Raw genomic sequence first — 4856 nt, forward strand, 5'->3', positions numbered from 1 at the left:
ACCTAAAGAACTTTAGATCAGAAGGTTCGACATTATAGTGGAAAATAGTGACATTGTATAACTAGACTAGTGAATAGAGTCCTAGAATTTATGCCATATCCACAATTAAGTCTTCCCTCCTTATTAAAAATATGGTTTTGATTTTATTCAGAGACTGACTAGGAAGGTACCTACCAAACATTTATACCTAGAATTGGAAAATAAGGACAATATTTCTATGTAAACTATAAAGTCACGACTGTACTAGTTAGCACAGGGTGGTGTGTTTCATAAGATCTCTCTAGGGAATAAAATATTTATTTACCAACAAAAACAAACACGATTATTTACTAAACTGGCTGTTTTTGGTAATTGGCAAGTAGGTATTAATTTTAAGGAATTATTAATAAATTCCATAGTCTGTATTTATTTACTTGATAAAAATATTCTTCATTTCTTAATTAAAATATTCAGTTTTCTAGTTTTAATTATTTAAAGTTGATTATCTTTCAATTAAATATAAAGATACAAAAGACAGATAAAATCGGACATCTAGATTGAAATAAAAGTCTTGAATGATAAAGAACAACCAAGAACTTTGAAGAAAGCAAAGTAATTATGAAAGAATAGTGGAGCAGAAGAGATGGGTCATATAGACATTGCCATTGTAAATAACCCAGAGGTAGGAATCTAAGTAGGAAATGTGCAGTATAAATGTTAGCAGAGATATCCAAGTTGTAGAAATGAGTTAAGATTTTAAGATTCTCAAATTTTTTAGTAAGAGCTGCTTACACATTAAACAAAACATTATAAAAGGTAATAAAATTATAAAACACAGAAATGGAACTAGCATCAGTGTTAACCCTGATGAAAAGACCAGGTAATAGTCCATACCTTTCTTAAAGATATGGCCAGAATTTTAGAAAAATGCTAATAACATTTTTAATCATTGCTAACGGCAGGTTGAAAGACTTCTATCATGGCAAGAAAAGTTAGATGGATAACAGTGTGCAATAGTATTTAAAAGCTGGGAATTTTGAGTAGGAACCCCAGTCTTTATCACCTCTGCCATTTCTGATTCTATAACTTCAGCTTAGATAGTCTTCTCAGTATACCGATTTTCATCTATAAAATAAAGCAATATTACATATCCTATATGGATGAACAGTCTTCATTAAGTTAATACCTCATTTGCCTGCTGAAAATGACAGATTTTATTATAAAGGAGAACAAGTAATTAGGGTAAGATATTCATACAACAAATTAAGGCCTGCGTTTGGGTCTTACCTTATATTTGAATAACTATTCTAATCATCTATCTTCACTATGTAGAGACAACCATTATGTATAAAATGAAAATATGCAAACAGTGGACTTTGGCTTGAGGGGTCTTTTGTTAATACCCCTAAGCATTTATTTGGAAAAACAAAATGAACTAACAATGTGATAAAAATACTGAGAAAATTTCACAGACTCAATGTCTATCAAGAAATAATCTTATCATAATCATGACCTTTTCATAATGAAACTGGAGAGCATTATGCTAATTTAAATATATTCGACACAAAAATAAAAATACTGCGTGATCTCACTTATATGGTATATAAGGGTTTTACAGAGAGACAGAACCTATAGGATGGATGGATGAATAGATAGATACATACATAGATAGATATATAAGGGAGGATTTATTAGGGGAACTGGCTCAGAGAAATATGGAGGCTGAGAACACCTGTGATAGGCCATTTGCAAGCTAGAAAACTAGAGATTGGTACCACAGCTTAGTCCCTGTCTGAAAGCCTCTGAAACAGGGCAGAGGATGGTGTAACCCTCAATGTGAGGCCTTGGGACCACTAGAAGGAACTGTCAAGCTTGTGAGGGCAGAAGAAGGGTGCCTTGGTTCCAGAAGAGAAATCAAGAATTCCCCCTTTCTCAGCCCTTTTTGTTCCATGTAGCCAATTGAATGGTATCCACCCACATTGAGGGTGGATATTCTCCACTCAGTTCATGGACTTACATTTCAATCTCTAAGACATACTCACAGACAAACTATAAAAACATGCTTTATCAGCTACCTAGGCATCCCTTAATCCAGTCACATTTGCATCTAAAATTAATCACTATATACCCATAGAAGGGAAATTACCAAGGCTAAGAGGGCTGGGGGCTTGAGACTAAAAGGGGAAGATTGGGGATGGGAAGATGTTGATCAAATGGTATAAATTTTCATTTATAAATTGAATAACTTGTGGAAACCAAATGTACATCATGGTACATTGTTAACTATGTATTGAATGGTTGAAATGTGCTAAGAGAGTAGATCTTAGGTATTTTACTACACATGCACACAAAAAGCAACTATGTAAAGCAATGGATGTATTCATTTTCTTGGTTGTGGTAATAGTTTCATAATATATATGTATGTCAAAACAGCACTGTACACCTTAAATGTATGTAATTCTTACTTGTCAATTATACCTCAATAATGGTGGTTAGAAACTAGTCGTTGTCTCTATTAGTAATATGGCAGACAAAATTTAAGTTTCTGATAATAAAGATATATGACAGTACAATTATATTTCATTATATGTTGCCTATTATCTGCCTAAATCACTTCAATTTCATATAATTCTATTTCAATAAACCTGCAAAATACATACAAGCTCCCTATTTTACTTATGGAAGAATAACAGATAAAGGATTTGCCTCATAAAAATGTCAGCCCTTCAAAAATTTGAAGTTGATATCAATATTTTATGCAAATAGAATCATAGAAATAATTCTTTATAAAATTTCTTTTTTAAAAGAAAAGCACATGTGGAAATTTATATTTCTTAAGACTGATTAGAAAGATGCTAGCCATGGTACAAAAGATTAAACTATAAAAGTTCTTTGAATACCAAATTATTTGTATTTTGTACAGATTGCCAATATGTAGCAATGTAATATCCAAATAGTAAACTGATGAATTTCCAATAGTATGTCTACAGCTTGAAATAAAATACCACTGTTACACAAAAATATATCTGTTTTCCAACTTATAAATGACTTAAATACTACAGGTGACTACCTCATGGCATCGTACGGATCACAAAAAGAGAATTCATTTTAAAATGATTTAGCAAAAGCACATGTGAACAAACACAGATATTTGTACTTGTACCCTATTTATGTCACAATCATCTATCTCTCTCTGATGCTGGTTGTCATTTCCATTTAGGTTGCAAATCTATCATTTCACATGTCTGATGTTTTCCAGCAGGCATCTCATCGTTGTCATTGCTTTATCTTTTTGCTTTCAATCTTCAATATCATTACCCTTGTCCACTACCTTGAAACCTCTTATCTTTGTTCTCCCAATAATATCTGAGATGACTTTTCCTTCTCCAGCTTTTTCAAGTTGTAATTCACCTAAAATATACCTTCAAAACAAATATTTCCATTTTATCTCTTTCACAGTATTATCCGATCCTTTGAGAATCTTAGACTTTGTATCAATTCCAAATTTTGATTTAAGTATTGAGGGCCTCCATAATTTATTCTCCATTGAGTCTTGCAACTATTCCTCTATCTACTTCTTTAACTATCTTAATATATATTTGTGTTATACAAAAATGTGTGCACATACAGTAAACATATGTATACACATTATGTATATAATCCATACATACACACAAATGTATACATATGTATAGTTACTACAAGTAAATTCTTTCACAGTCATTGAATTCACTTTCCTTCTATATATGTCTTGATCGTTCTTTGATTTTTTTTCTTTGATTTTATTCAAGTTTATATGATTATTCAAGATATATGTTTGTATGACAGGTTGGTATCATTGGCAGAAAACTTAGGGGACAGCTTTGATATCTCCGCAATGATACCAAAAAAACAAATAAAAATCTCTTAGTTTAAAATTCACTGGTATTAAACGATACATTTATAATTGCTAACATAGACATACGTATCTAAAAAGTAATCACTTTAATATAATAACAACAGTTTGATGGTGGACAAACTTTAATGATAACGTACACCTGATCAGAGAAAGACAAATATTTTCAGTAGACATTTAGCAGCATTTATTTATTTATTCATTCATTCAACAGATATACCTTGAAGGACTACTATGAGTTAGATGATCAAAGGGAATGTATTTATAGTTCGTAAGGCACTCAGCTATCCCTATCAGGATCGGCCTCATAACTCTAAAAGGGGAATAAAATGACACTGTCATTTACTACATGCTACTGACAATTAAGCGAGGTAGAATAATTGAAATAGCATCAGAGGTCTAAGATGCCTTTAAGAGCATAAGTTTGATTGTCATGCTATTGTTATAACTTACATTCTTATTTTTATTTCTATGTGAATGTATATTTATGTTCTCAGGAATGTGAATGAACATCATAAGCCCTCTTGCTACATTCGGCTCCAGCTTTCTGAAGTTACCCAGCTGTCTGTAACATTGGAGAACCATTCTACGACTGTGGTGATTACTCAACTGGGGCTTGCTCCTGAGAGAGAAAAAGCTGTACAATTAATTCTATTAGTTTCATTTTTGTCAAGTTATTATAAAAATATTTAAAACTAAAACATATGGCTATACCAGCATCGTGTATAACCCAGATTTTGAGTCACAGGGAATTATGCATTGAAATAGGCTATGCTAATAAGCATATTGAATAAGCAGAATGAATCAAATGCAGAGCAATGCAAATGCAAAAGATTGAGAAAAATGTGTAGAATTGTATTGTACCGAAGAAAATCAGTAAATGCATTTATATTTACTCTGATGAAAATTATGTAAAATTTAACTATATAAGGACAATATCCACTAAATTCGAGATCCTTGTGTTTTTTCAAATTCACACTTT

The sequence above is a fragment of the Otolemur garnettii genome, unplaced genomic scaffold, assembly GCF_000181295.1.
Source record: "Otolemur garnettii isolate 467f Iridium unplaced genomic scaffold, OtoGar3 scaffold00054, whole genome shotgun sequence".
Taxonomy (NCBI): Eukaryota; Metazoa; Chordata; class Mammalia; order Primates; family Galagidae; genus Otolemur; species Otolemur garnettii.